We start from the raw sequence: 16,366 nt of genomic DNA, 5'->3' as shown, positions 1-16,366 counted from the left end.
ATTAGGCGGAATTTCCTTTGTTTCTACTACTTTTCCCCCATTTTATTTCAACTCCTAAACATTTACAACAACACTCATAATATTGCAAACAACAATCGTCATTCATATGCCTTAAGCAAAATCCACCATTTCTCTCCAATTTCCTTCTCATTTATGGTTATAGCTCGTTATCCCATTTCCTTGTATATAATACTTATTTCAAGACCTAAACATCATTTACAACGTATTCATAATCATAGCATATTAACTTTCATGATTCCATTCAACTATCTTCCAGTTGTGACACTATTCACTCATTCAAGACCCATTTTCTATGTTCTTCTATGTTTCAAGTGTCTCAGCTTCCCAATACTTTAAAAAACATGGAATGGTCATGAAACTTACCTTGGTTGATGGTGGAACAAGCCTTGATTTGAGTTTCTACCTTAGCACCAAAACCCTATCTCCTCTCCTTTGGTATTTCTTGAAGGAGACAACTTCTACTTGAGTTTCATAAGCTTTGCTTCCTTGATTTGGTGTTGATGATCATTGATTTCCTTGATTCTCTTGAATTCCCATGGATGAAGTGTTTGGAGATTTCTAGAGACTTCTTGAGTGGTATAGATGAGAAAATGAAATAATATGAGCTTATGGTCCCTTTTTAACAACTCAAAATCTGATTTTTAATGAACAGTCGTCGAGGTGAACAGTGGTCGTAAACCACACTTTACGGGCCGTATACCAGTTTACGGACCGTATAGTGTGGTCGTATTTAAGCATGTCAAAACAGAAAGGTTGGCTGAGGATCATGGCAGTTTACGATCGAGGTTTACGGGCCGTATACCAAGTCTTTTTTAACCATTTGAAGCATTTGACAGAAAGTTAAATTTTTTGAAAGGTTGGAGGACGATGGCAGTATACGGTCCGTAAATCACTTTACGGGCCGTATTATGCTTTACGACCACTGGTTGAATTGAAATTCTACAACTTTCTAAATTCCAAAAATTCATAATTAGTCATTCCCTACTTAGTAAAACATCGCACACTCATACCCTTCATTGGTCTATTCATTGTAGGCTCACGGAAAATTTTCGAGGTGTAACAGATATATATACATATATAGCAAGGGAACCATGCCTTAATGAAAGAAGGTTTAGCCTTACATACCTCTTCGACTTCTTAACTATTTAGCGTTCACCATTGAAGCTTGAATAATCTACATTTAGAAGGATTCATACCATGGTTAAGCCTTAATGATACTCTTCAATTCAAACTAGGATAATTCATGTTCTAATGAAAATTGGGCAGCATTTCCCCTATTTTTTCAACTTCCACTATATCACAAAACAACTCCCAACAATCATAATAATATCCACAATATCATAATCAAGTATTCACATTCGACGTAGCCTTCAAAATTCATCCTTATACTAGCAACTTCATACCCATTTTAGCACATTTTCATAATAATGCTTCCTCATCACCATTATTACCTTCCATAGCAATATTATATCCATATTATACTAAGAATCATAACTCAAGTTAGCTTACTACTCAAAAAGATCATAAAAACTACATTTAGAACTCATCTTTTACTTTCTCCTTCTACCCAAGTTGTTCAACAACCAAACATTCTTGATAATATGTAATAAGCATGAAAACTAACCTTTTCTCTCATAAGAATGAGCTTTGGAGCAAGCTATCAACTTATATGAAAACCCTAGCTTCAATATCCAAAGAATTCTTGGAGTTTATTAACCCTAGCAAGACCTCTAGCACATGGGTATCTTGATTCTTGCCTCTTGATATTTAATCTCCCTTGGATTTTGGCTTGGATTAGTTTATGGAGTGGAAGAGAGGGTTTTTAGAAAGCCTTTGGATCTGATTTGGTGAAATGAAATGTCCAAAATAAGTGGAGTGAATTATATAAAGTGGAACTTAAAATCCCGTCGGGCAATTCTGCCCCCATTTTGACGGGCCTTAAAAGTTCCTACGGACAGTCAAAATGGTCCGTAGAACTGCCCAATCAAATATGGTTCACTGTGACCATTTGACGCCGGGCTGGTGCAATTTTACGGACAGCAGAATTTTCTGCGGGGCGTCCAAATTCTTGCGGGCCGTCAAATGGTCCGCAGAAATTTTCTGCTCAGACAGTCTATCGTAAAACATGCATAAATTTTTAGTCAGACGTCACATTGACGAACGGTTTGTTGCGTTGGAAACTAGACTCGATAACATTCAATTTGGATAAAAGAAACACACCAAAACTCCTAATATTTTAGGAGATATGCCTCCCCCAATCTGGACAAAAATCCTGTCCGAAACGTTTGCAAGTTTTACCAAAGTTCCCACAAACTCCATTCCTTTTTTGCTTGTTCTTAAATCCTTTCGTAGCTCATTTCATGGGCTTAAACCCCTATAACCATATTATGGGAACACGTAATCTCATATATCCTAAGGTAACTCCCGTTTCCACGATTAGGACATCTAACGCCTAACGAATCTCAACGGACGAAACCACGAGGTGTAACATTTGCCCACGGAGGATCTTTATCAAATCATATCATATAATATCACATCACCTGAAACCATTTCCCATCGGGCATTTAAAACATTTTCTCTTATAGATACCATAAATCTTTCATTAATTAGTTCCAAACCATTTCCATCATGTATGAATGTATAAATGCATAAATGCTAAATCAATGCAATAAATACCAATGAATATGGTATGGAAGTCACAACACTATAAGACCTAGCAAGACTTATATAAATCAACTCAACAGTAAGCATGATGTCGTCATCAACAGTCAGATCAATATCACAAGTACCAAGCATGGGTACGCCAACAATATCATGAAAAGGCTACACAAGCCGTATATCATACTATCCTCGTATCAAACGTCAACAAGTAAGATACTTCAATATCATGAAGAGGTATAACAATAGTCTCCAATATCTACTATCACCACGTAGCATCAAGCCAACAACAATAGAACAAATCAAGTCCCAACACAACGGGGTGGCTAGCCCCAACCACACAACAGGGCCCAACCTATGACAATATCCAACCCAACTTCATACCCGAAGGTTTACATGATTTCTCCGACAATGTCGTCTAAATATATGCTTCACTAAATAAAGTCACACCATAGGGTAAACCGTAACCTACTGGAAGGCCGAACAACAATAACACCAACAATCACTCCTTAGCCTTACCTTTCCGCTGAGCCTCGAGATCAAGAAAGTCTAGGCATATGCGAATCATGGAATTAGAATAGAGAAGAACATAAAAAAACAACCCTACTTCTATCAAGACCTAAATTCCCAACCTATGGAATAGGGTTTATGAACTAGAAGGGTGAAATTTGGGATCTAAAGGTCCCAACATTAAATTAAACCTCTACGTGATCAATTCCCATCATTAGCAAGCTAGAATAATCAATAAATCACTCTAATTCGGATTCTAGGCAAAACCCCCAAATTTGGGTACAAACCCTAACTTCCAATTCCACAAATTAGCCTCTAATTAGGAAGAACTTATGAAATAAGGGTTCTAATCATCAATTCAATGCTTAAAGAAGCTAACCCAATCAACAAATCCTGATTTAGAAGCCTAGAAGGAATATTCACTAAACCCACTTTTAATCTTCCATTACTTAAAGAACTATCAATGAAAAAGGATTCTAAGATGATTAGGGAAAATGACATAACAAGAAGATCAGAAGGACTTACCACCAAGAATCCTCTAGAATTTCTCCCAAAAGCTCAATTTCTGGAATTGCAATAAATTAGAGACTAAGGGCTTTGAATACACACTTAATGAACTAACAGGCCCGATACCTATACAGTGGTGTCGGGACCGTTGCGGCAGTGCAGCCCCAACGGCCTCTCAGACCTGCGAGACTGTCGGTTGTAAATATACAATGTCGAACTAGTGGCCCATCCCACCGCTATGGCAGTGCTGCTGGGACGGTAATAGTGCCGCCTTGGCGGACACCAGACCAGAATTTCCTAAAATAAACATAATCTTAAACCGAAATCCCGACTAATACCTGAGGCCTTCTGCTCAAAAACGACATACACATACACACATAAAAACACGCTACGGACACACTTGTGGCCTTGAAATTCCCAATGGAGGCCTTGTTGACCAAGTCAACCCCCGATACCTCAATTCTAACTTCCTAACCCAAGTACCAAAATGCATCCGAGTACATTGGGAACCGAACCAGATATGCACACAAGTTCTAAATGACCATCCGGACATCTCAGAATCGATGAATTTTCAAAAAAGGTCCGTTTACCCAAAAGTCAACTTGGAGTCAACTCTTTTTCGCTTAAAGCCAATTTCCCCCCAAAACTTATCCAAATCAACTCTGATGACCTCGAGGATTGTGCCAACGGTCCCCGCGAGTTAAATATGAGCTAATAAAGTTTGAAAAGGGGTAAAAAAGGCTTGGAAACGTAATAACAACCAAACGGGTCGTTATATCAAATACCAATTTAATAATCGCTTGTCCTCGAGCGACAAGGAAGAGAACGGGGATGGATATCTGAGCCCGCAACAACTGGGATAGCTCAACACATAACGGTCTTCTCCTACTAGGAAGGATTCTCATCAAACCAAAACTGAATACCAATGAACGATATAGGTACCGTCAAAACGGCACTCCTTCAACATAGAAACAAGGAAAACCGGATGAACTCCCGACAGATCTAGAGAACAACTAACTCTCAAAACATAGGATCTAACAACGGATAGTCTCAGACAGGCCACTATACCTCGGGATCACTTTACCAGTCACACCTCTCTAAACTTAGCTCAATCTTCAACCCTCATATCCCCGTATTCGAATTTTCTTCACAACTGATCCTCGAATAAACGAATTTCTCTACTCGAATTCTATGATTGATAAACCTCAACTCTGAATGCAATAGACCCCACAACACTTTCCCCCAACCAAAGCAATCCTCTGAAACATGGTCACAAACCATAGCCCATTCTGAACCAATAAAACACTCTGATTCCGCCAACTCCTTCTCCCACATCCTCTAAGGTCGTTACTCGCACCGCAATTCCTTGGAACATATGAACACACATACCAAAATTCTAAACCCATAACTTACTCTCGCCAAAAGAACCCTTGATTCATCTGAGATCCTTAAGCAATCCCCTCAAGACTAATCTTACTGACAGCCAACTTAGCTAGCTCCAAGTCTTTTTAAACCTTCAAATCACAATACAGGAACCATTCCACTGATACCTCGCCGAGTAGAGTCCGTCGGAACCCAACTGATCACCATAAAGACATCTAGCACAACAGTTCCTTCTCAATCTGTACTAATCTCATTGTAAACCGTTATTCTATCCAAGTAATTGTTCTCTGAAAATATCATCAAATCCACTAGAAAACCCTGAAAGGCTCGGTAAATCTGTCATACCTCAAATCTGAGCTAAAACGCTTCGAGTCCTTAGATATCTTCCTGGAAGTGTAATCATAGACCTTTCAGCTTAACGTGAACAACGCTAACCCTGAACGAATGCGCAACTCTCAAATATCACCAATAGTCAGTAGAACTGACTCCGAATTGTGAAACCAATCACATTCATACCATGCATCTCTGTGGCAGTCAATCTTATCTTTTCCTCATGCATAACAAATCATGGCTATCACTTCCGACTCCACAAGTTGAGTCCTATCCAAGTTATCAACTTAGTACTGAAGAGCTATACTTTACGATTTCTGTTACACCTCATAGTTTTTATTCGTTGATATTCGTTAGGCATTAGCTATTCAATCGCAGCCATCGAAGTTGGTATCGAGAAGATGCAAGATCATAGGTGCTCGTGTTACGATTATAAGAGTCCGAGTTTGCGTAATAAGGTCGTAGGAGGATTGGAAAACCAGTGAGTTAAGGGGATTAAGCTTCCAAGACTTTGAAGGAAAGTTGGGCAAGGGTTGGTACAGAAAATTTGGCCTAATTGATAGTGAAACAAAAGTCTAAAGTGAAGTTCGGGAAGTCTAGTTTCCAATGCAACAAACCGCCCCTCGAAGGGACATCGGAGTAAGGAGATGTGGATATTACCAGTTGGGCTGGCAGACCAAGAAAATGGTCTGCGCGAACGCGCCAGGGAGTGGCGCGAACGCGCAAAAGGCCAAGGGCCAACAAGGCGCGAACGCGCTGAGCAATTTTGAGGACCAGGTTCGGGATGAAGGTTATATGATAAGAATGTAATAATAACCTATGTATGATATTTGGAGACCATATGGGGTGAATCGGTTCATATGGCGCTCGATGAAAAGCCGTCGTTACTGTAAGCTAAGTGGGGCCCACATGTCGGGGCTCTATAGAGGACATATGAGGAGATATATGAGTAGTACATGGAAAGTTGAGCAAGTCCTAAGAAGGACCCTTAACCCAAATATGGGCATAGGCCCTCCAAAGAGATAATTCAAGGAAATATTTTCGGATGATCTGAATTGGAAGGGCCACAACGATATGATAAGTTTGGAATTTGGGAAAACACAAAGAATGAATGTTATAGATAATTTAATTATATTTCCAACCATAGGTCGTGCGCCCTCACACGAGTTATGACCGTTTTACTGAACGAACATCCAGTTAGAGAATTTAGACCTGCGCGAACGCGCCCAAAGGGGACACGATCACACTGAAGTTTTTTTATGTCGGTCCAGGCAGAACCTGGACCGTTATAAAAAGGGGGTTATCCCCCATTTTTCAGCCAAACACACACAAAAACATCCCAAACACTCTAGAAAATGCCCCAACCTTCCCAAACCCACTTTTTAGCCCAAACCAGGTATAATTTCCAAATTCCAGTCCGGATAACGTATAGTTATTGGTGCAGAATCGTATAGCGGAGTGTTGTGGCCTAAACTTAGGGCGGAAATGTGAAGATACAATATTATTAACGGGAGAAAGGTATGAATCTCTTCCTATTTAGGATGATATTGGTTTATTTACAAAGATAGAACGGTTAAACGACTGTATAGTGAGTTAATTAGTTATGAAAATTTGAAAAACAGCGTGTGGGCTGTTTTATGGAATACTTTGATATGGGAATTGATATTATTGATATTGGTATTGTTGTTGTTATTGTTGGTTGATGAATTAAGAATTCGGGCTAGGGATATAAATAGGGGAGGTGCTGCCGAAAATTCGGCAGATCCTAGAAAGAGTTAATTTAAAGACTTAGGATAAGCATTTGGTAACGAGCCTAACGATAGTATAAATTCCCTTGATTGTAGATTTGCGAGTTCAAGAAGTAGGAAGTGAGCGAATATATAAGCTTCAAGGTATGTAAAGTCACCCCTTCTTTCCTTTTTGGCATGAATTACATAAAGTGAGCGAACGACTAACATCCATGACTCCAATGAACTCTAATTCTCAGTGGTGCTTGACATGATAATTGTCTTTGATTCTCAAGTGTTGGTTTACTCTAATTATTCTATGGAGTCTCAGATGATGATTTAGTTTGCATATGGTTACTCATGATATTCTACTCGTGCGCATATCATTAATATATCATTCACCGAGTCCCGGGCCGGGTACGAAATCGTGAACAGTTTTATTGTATTGTTCACCGAGTCCCTCACTAGAGGGCCGGGTATGTATATTATATATTTCACCGAGTCCCTCACTAGAGGGACGAGTACGCATCATATTTCACTGAGTCCCTCACTAGAGGGCCGGGTACGGTATAGGTATGATTATTTCACCGAGTCCCTCACTAGAGGGCCGGGTACGGTATATGTATGATTATTTCACTGAGTCCCTCACTAGAGGGTCGGGTACGATATGTTATATATGTATGCATGACTCATCTTATAAGGCACATATGCACTGGTATCTTTGATTATCATACGCGTCTCCTGTCAACTTTTGCTTAGCCATGATATTCTTTATTACACTTCATGCTTTACATACTCAGTACATTTTCCGTACTGACCCCCTTTCTTCGGGGCTGCGTTTCATGCCCACAGGTACAGATACCCAGTTTGGTGACCCTTCGGCTTAGGACTTCTGCTCGACTGCGTGAGAGCTCCATTGTTCCGGAGATTGAGATATTTTGGTACAGATCTTTTTGATATAAATTATGCTATACTCTTAGAGGTTTGTAGACACATGTGGGTTGTATATATATGATTTGGTCGGCTATACAGATATAGTTCGTTTTGGATATTCCCGTGTGTAGTGGCAGCCTTATCAGCTTGCATGTTTTGTTATGTTTGGTTAACTGTGACTCCTCAGGAGACAGGTTCATACTGATATATGGCATTATGAGTCTACAGCATGCTTTTACTGATTTTCACATTGTCCTTAGTATCAGTCTGATTGTATCTAACAGGTACGTATACGAGTGTCCAACTCGGGCACAATCTTCATGTTTCTCAACCTTTACCGGATACGCAAATCTGATACACCCCGAACCTTTCGACGTAAAACTGGAAGCCTCATATAGTAATTATATAACCATCGAACCTCACATAGTGTCACCTCGACATGCTTAAAAATTCTTTGAAAGTATCCGGTCTTACACTGCTGCTCTAAATCTCACGCAATTACTCCCAAGTCCTTAATATCCAAAAGCGATTACCCAAATTGTCCAGTCAATACTGCTTGCAACAAAAATATCACCATGAGTAGGGTCTCACCTCAAAAATATAACTCTAGACCTCACATGATAGGAATTCCATAATCTTCTCTCTTAACACATGCTAACTCATCCACTGTGAAAGGTCACGAAACTTATCTCGCGATGTACCACCAAGTCACTTTTTATGAACCTCAACAAGTCGGTTCACTGAAATATGCTTCTCACTAGTCGCGGATCACTAACCTCACGGAACTCTGTCATATCACATAGTCCATCCCTATAGATTTCCTTTTTAAGCTCTCGCAACAAACATATCTCAACTGGAAAATGCAAGAAGACGACACCACAATCCATACTGACCCACGAAATCCCCAAGATATACCTTTTTCTTATCGATTCACAATCATCTATACCATTTCTCGACTTGTCAACTCCCAATTTTCTAATCACTTCACGATCATCGATATTGTAATCAATCCTCGAATCCACTCCATCGAATACCACATAATCATAAATCTTGTAAACTAGCCGAATTAATCCTGGTGATAGGATCGTACCATACACTCTGCACATTAGTGTTTCCTTAATGCTTACCACTCTGAATTGAATGCTCCCTAAATCCGACGTATCACATAGCAGTATCCCTAATATCCTCATGTATCCCACTGAATCGTCCTTACCCGAATTGCCTTACTCAATTTTTGAAATGTATACCGAACTTAACTCAGTTAACCCATCATCGTCTATTCTATCATTTCAAGTACCCAGGTTTACTAATCCCTTACTCAAATCCTTAACATTACTAGTCCTCGAAGAATCACATCAATTATCGAATCTGAATACCTCTAACCACTTGCACGATTATCCCTTTTAATCCAATCACCCAGGCCGAGTAATAACACCACTGATAGAGGGATCTAACCAAAAAAAAATTACCCAATGAATACAAGGTTCCCAACCTAAGTTCACCACTAATCTCTATTAGTCTATGATATAACTGAACATTCCAACTCATTCATAAACTCTCAAGCCCACTCTGCACTGTACAATTGCAACCAAGCTCTCACATCGCTAACTCGTGTTTCAATGATTTCCTTTTTGCCCTTAATCTTGAAGTCACCAATTAACCTCATCGATCACACCCCTTACCGTACGTCGTGATTTAATTCCCCCGCAGTCCAAACACAACTTACGTACTCATGTTACCTCACCTCAAGTCTTACGAACCCTAATCTCTTGAACCCGATGGCAGGATGCCTCATTGTAATCCTTCAGTTCCTGTATTCCATCTTAAATTACTCTATCACTATCAACCAACAACACTTAAATCCACTTTATCCTCTAAACCAATCATTCCTCTGAGCCGAACGAACCACAACAAAAAATAATACCTCTCGTCAAATCGAATTGTAGAGACCAGCAACTTCCTAAGTCATTAACTCATCGCATACGCCCATAACTGAAGTCATTTCCATCAGTTGATTACTAACTTCTCAGAAGTATACAACCCATTCAATTTACTGATCAAACGATATTCCTATAGCATTCACTTAATAACCGAGTAGTCTTTTAACATCAACGAGCTTATATCAAGAATAACTTTTGGCACCAGTCGTAACCTTATCCTGACAACCATGTCAGATACCAATTGGAATCGACTAGATACCAATTAGAAAGAAGTCGCATGAGAGAATGAAAGAATTGAAAGTTTCCTAAATGTCCTATAGCCTCTCAATGATAAGTACGGAGCTAATTGTACCAATCCACGAGACTCTATTAGACACGCTCTTGTATTATAGACTGGGTAACCTAGGGCTCTAATACCAATTTATCACGACCCAATCTATGCTAAGTCGCGCGGGCACCTACCTTTCCCACCTCGATAGGCGAACCCTCAACCAATAATAGTCAAAACATAAATAAATGATTAAATAAGTGGAAGAAGTAAATTCACGTAAGTCTGATGATAATAATGTAGAGAAAGTGCGGAAATAAGGAAAATACACCCCAGAGTCTGGTCTAATCCATACAAGAGCACCTAACTAGAATATACAAGTCTAAAATATCAATAATACATCAAGTCTGAATATGTCTCAAGATAGAATAAGACATAAATAAAGAAAAATCTTCAAGTCAGCGAACGTCTCTAGCTCACCTTGTAGACTCTAATAAACTCTCATATCGACTATTAGCCACGAGAAATAGAAGTAGATCCAACCTGGAATTCTGCATTCCTAAAAGAATGCAGAAAGTGCAGGTCAGTACAAAATCACAGTACTGGTAGGTATCATAGGCCGACTAAGTTTAGCTAACACAATTCAGACAATAAGGTAAGATAAGAAGATAAATCAATAAGTATAAATCAAACACAAGCCAGAACTAAGTACACGTCATCACCTAGGTTATAGCTTCTAAACCCAAGTGTGCCAAGTCTCAATAAATCCAAATAACAGAAGTAAATCACCAGATCATCACAATATAAGCCATAGTACAAGGCAATGCAATAATGTATAAAATGCAATGCAATGGAATGCTATGTACACATGTACTCCGAACGAAAGTATCGACGTCCTTGTAGCACAACCCATGGAGGGACCCGCAATGTCCATGTACCACTCGTTTTGGATCTTTGCTCACGGAGGATCTTTATCAAATTATATCATATAATATCACATCAACCGAAACCATTTCCCATCGAGCATTTAAAACATTTTCTCTTATAGATACCATAAATCTTTCATTAATTAGTTCCAAACCATTTCCATCATGTATGAATGCATAAATGCTAACTCAATGCAATAAATGCTAACGAATATGGTATGGAAGTCACAACACTATAAGCCCTAGCAAGACTTATATAAATCAACTCAACAGTAAGCATGATCTCATCATCAACAGTAAGATCAATATCAGCAGTACCAAGCATGGGTACGCCAATAATATCATGAAAAGGCTACACAAGCCATATATAGCGCTATCCTCGTATCAAACGTCAACAAGTAAGATATTTCAATATCATGAAGAGGTATAACAATAGTCTCCAATGTCTACTATCACCACGTGGCATTAAGCCAACAACACTAGAACAAATCAAGTCACAACACAACGGGGTGGCTAGCCCCAATCACACAACAGGGCCCAACCTATGACAATATCCAACCCAACTTCATACCTGAAGGTTTACATGCTTTCTCTGATAATATCGTCTAAATATATGCTTCGCTAAATGAAGTCTCACCATAGGGTGAACCGTAACCTACTGGAAGGCCGAACAGCAATAACACCAAAAATCACTCCTTAGCCTTCCCTTTTCGCTGAGCCTCGAGATCAAGAAAGTCTAGGCATATGCGAATCATGGAATTAGAATAGAGAAGAACATAAAAACAACCCTACTTCTATCAAGACCTAAATTCCCAACCTATGGAATAGGGTTTATGAACTAGAAGGGTGAAATTTGGGATCTAAAGGTCCCAACATTAAATTAAACCTCTACGTGATCAATTCCCATCATTAGCAAGCTAGAATAATCAATAAATCACTCTAATTCAAATTCTAGGAAAAGCCCCCCAAATTTGGGTATAAACCCTAACTTCCAATTCCACAAATTAGCCTCTAATTAGGAAGAAGTAATGAAATAAGGGTTCTAATCATCAATTCAATGCTTAAAGAAGCTAACCCAATCAACAAATCCTGATTTAGAAGCCTAGAAGGAATATTCATTAAACCCACTTTTAATCTTCCATTACTTAAAGAATTATCAAGGAAAAGAGATTCTAAGATGATTAGGGAAAATGAAATAGCAAGGAGATTAGAAGGACTTACCACCAAGAATACTTTAGAATTTCTCCTAAAAGCTCAATTTTCGGAATAGTAATAAATGAGAGATTAAGGGCTTTTAATACACACTTAATGAAATAACAGGCCCGATACCGATACTGTTACACCTCGAAAAATTTCCCGTTGGTACGCAAGTAAACGAACTAGTGATGTGTGCGAGGAGTGCGAGTGTATAATGTTTCATGAGCAATGTGCATATATGGACGAGAATGATTAGAATGAAAAGTCGAGAAATGTGAAAAGTTAAAAGTTGGCAAAACTGCCCAGTGGTCATAAAGTGCAAAATACGGACCGTAAAATGGAATACGGTCCATAAATTGGCAGTCGTAAATTACCATGCAAGGTTTCAACTTTCTGCCCAGTTGAGAAGTGGTAAAATACGACCAGGAGGACGGACCGTAAAGTGATTTACGACTCGTAAACCATGGTCGTAAATCACCATGCATGCAGCCAAAGTTTCTGGTTCTACTTAGGTTAAAGACGACCACGATGGACGGTCCGTAAACTATAATACAGACCGTAAACCTCCATGGACGACCACTGTACACCTCAGCACAGATTTTTAATTCATTAAATATGAGGACAAAGACTTGTTTTATTTCATTTCTACATTACACCACTTCTCTCTAGAATCATCTCTCTACATTTATTTCATAAGTTTTCAAGGATTATAAGTCACCAACAACATAAACAAGTGAATCAAGTGTAAGCAAGCCATTAAATACCATTCAAGACAAGAAATGCAAATGGAGAAAAACTAGGGTTTTGCTCAAAGTGAAGTATTATCAACCAAAGCTTGTCCCTACATCATCTAAGGTAAGATTCTTGATATTCATATGTTGGTTAACATATTGGGGAGTTGAAATACTTGGATGGTAGAAGTATATACTAAAATGGTCAATGGAGGGTAAAATGAGGAATGTGGGTAATGTGAATGACTAATGACTAATGGCTATTGTTATTATATTAATGAAGGTAGAAACTTGAGCATCGAAGGAGTACGCGCAAGTGTAAAATAGTTCGACGAGGAGGTATGTAAGGCTAACCCTTCTTTCATAAGGCATGGTTCCTTGGCCAAACTCTTAAATCCTCTATATGAGTATGTTGTATTCAAGTGATTGACACTCTGAGCTCATAAGCTCACGACCCTCGATACGTGCTACGAATGTACTACGCACCCCATTTGACGAGTAAGCATAAGATAGAGATGTAGCGAAAACGATGATGTTAGTGATGATGATGATAATAATAATGATGCTAAAGGTGCCTACAGGCTATTATATTCACATGTGCCTATGAAAGGCTATAATGACACCCCGAGCTTATAACGTCGGGTAGGATATATGTATATGAATATGTATAAAGTATGTATACGATTACGAAACGCGCGCACACATCTGCAGATGGTACTGATAACCCTGAAGCCTTGGTAGGGCCAGGTATGAGTAACCTTGAGCCTTGGTTTTCCAAGTATGTACGAAACACCGATCCTATGAGGTCGGGTATGCTATGTAAATGCTATGTATATGAAAGGACTATGTATATAATATGAATATGAATGTGATAAGACTATGTATAAGAATACGAATAAGGACATGTATACGAATATGAGCACAAGTATGGTACGAGTACTATTATGGAATACGGATGATGACGTAGGTGTACTAATACGTATGAAAAATGGAAAGTCCTACGAAAGGCAGGTAAGTACTATGACGATGATATTATTGTCTCCCCTCCTGTGCTATTTCATATGTGGTTCATTATGCTTGTATATCGATGTTGATCATGCTTTGCATACTCAGTACATTCTTCGTACTGACGTCCTTTTGTTTGTGGACGCTGCGTCATGCCCGCAGGTGCTCAGGGAGACGGACTTGATCCATAGCTGCCTATTCAGAGATTTCATAGAGAGCTCCATTTCCTCCGGAGCCACATATTTTGGGTACTTATTCTTTTGTGTATATAATTATGGGCATAGCGGGGTCCTGTTCCGCTCATGTGATATGTTATACTCTTCCTAGAGGCTCGTAGTCATGTGTATATGGTTAGAAATGTCCGGCCTTGTCGGCCTATGTTTTGTATATCATTTTGTCGGCCACGTCTGTCCATGTACATTGATGTGGCATAGATGCCTATGGTGATATAAATGTACTGTTGTCCAATTGGGACTAGTTGACGCATGAATGGAAATGTATGTATAATTATGTGGCTCACCTAGATGTAAGTATAAGAGTAAGCTAAGAGGGTGCTCGGGGGGGGGGGGGGGGGGGGGGAGGGGGAGGGGGGGCTAGCACTCGGTGCCCGTCGTGGCCCCGAGTCGGGTCATGACAGATACGGCGGCGTCGGGACCGCTGCGGCGGTGCCGCCCCGACGGGCTCTCAGACCCCCTACACGGTCGGCTGCAAATATACAATTCCACCCCGGCAGCCCATCCCACCGCAATGGCGGTGCCGCTGGGACGGTAATGCGGCCGCTATGGTGGACACCAGACCATAATTTCTCAAAATAAACACAATCTCAAACCAAAATCACGACTAATACCCGAGGCCATCTGCTCACAAATCACATACATAGACACACATAAAAACACGCTACGAACGCACTCGTGGCCTCGGAATTCCCATCAGAGGCCTCGTTAACCAAGTCAACCCCCGATAACTAAATTCAAACTTCCCAACCCAAGTCTCAAAATGTACACGAGTGCATTGGGAGCCTAACCAAAATATGCACACAAGTTCTAAATGACCATCCGGACCACTCGGAATCGACGGATTTCCAAAAGAGGTCTGTTTACCCAAAAGTCAATTTTGAGTCAACTCTTTTTTGCTTAAAGCAAATTTCCGGCCAAAACTTATCAAAATTAACTCTGATGACCTCGAGAAGCGTGCCAATGGTCCCCGCGGGTCAAATATGAGCTAATGAAGCTCGAAAAAGAGTTAAAAAGGATCGAAAATGCAATAACAACTAAACGGTTCATTACATTCATGAACCCTTACATTCACTCTACATTAAATAACTGCAACAAAACTGTTAATCAACAACCGTTGGTTCAAATTATCTCTTTCTATCACTAACCTCGAAACACCAATGGCCTGATGAACACACCCTTCAATGAAGAATCACAATTGTTTATTCCCTTAAACTTCACTCGTCATAGATAACATTTCTACCAGACCTATAACAGATAATCATTTCCTGAAGGAACCCTCAAACCATTAGCTATTACTCCACCACTACAATTTTGACATATCGAAGCCCAAGTTAACTTTCCATAACCTTAGACGACATCCACCCATGCACATTTGGCAACCTTATCCTGACGAGCACGTCAGATACCAATCGTTCCCTTCATATAGCGGAGATTGATCCATCCAAATTCACTTTCTTGTGCCTCTGTCTCGTAGGAGAATGAAGTACTTTATCATAATATCTTAAGAAATCTTACGTCCTCAACTTCTCTTCATCATCATAGCACAATCACTATTCTCTTGTCAAATCTGTTGTCAAATCCGATGATCCACCCCAAGCTTACACTTGTTTCCATATATCGAAATCTATACTCTGCTATTGCTGAACCGTTAATTTTCCATTAATACACTCGTGCCACCCGACTATAATAATAACTTGACGAAACCAAAACTTTCCCAGCCAATCATACCCTGAGCATACCATTCTTGTTAAGTCATAATTGCACTTCTACTACTTCCGAGTAACCAATCGATGAAGGCATGGAGATCATGCAGTCCTCTGTATTATCATTTTACCTTCCCATATGGAACTAAAGAGTCTCAATCACAGCTGGAAACTGAACTTGGTCATACGTCCGTATCAGAGTGCCACACCTAGTACCATACCACTCCACGTCATATTAACCCACTCATTTACAAATTCAAGAACGTGTTTTCATCATCAGTGAGAGAGTAG

The 16,366-nt window shown here is 39.7% G+C and overlaps 1 long non-coding RNA gene across 1 annotated transcript in view; it reads left to right on the top strand.

Moving 5' to 3' along the window:
* LOC132599657 (uncharacterized) overlaps window positions 1-14,621 on the top strand; it is a 37,774-nt gene extending 23,153 nt beyond the window's left edge. The window contains exons 2-3 of the long non-coding RNA XR_009566921.1: window positions 7,989-8,077; window positions 14,299-14,621. This is a non-coding gene — a long non-coding RNA (uncharacterized LOC132599657). The remainder of the gene's footprint in view (window positions 1-7,988; window positions 8,078-14,298) is intronic.
* The last annotated feature ends 1,745 nt before the right edge of the window (window positions 14,622-16,366 follow it).

Source organism: Lycium barbarum, chromosome 6 (genome assembly GCF_019175385.1).
Source record: "Lycium barbarum isolate Lr01 chromosome 6, ASM1917538v2, whole genome shotgun sequence".
NCBI classification, from domain to species: Eukaryota; Viridiplantae; Streptophyta; class Magnoliopsida; order Solanales; family Solanaceae; genus Lycium; species Lycium barbarum.
This window is presented reverse-complemented; position numbering and strand designations above follow the sequence as displayed.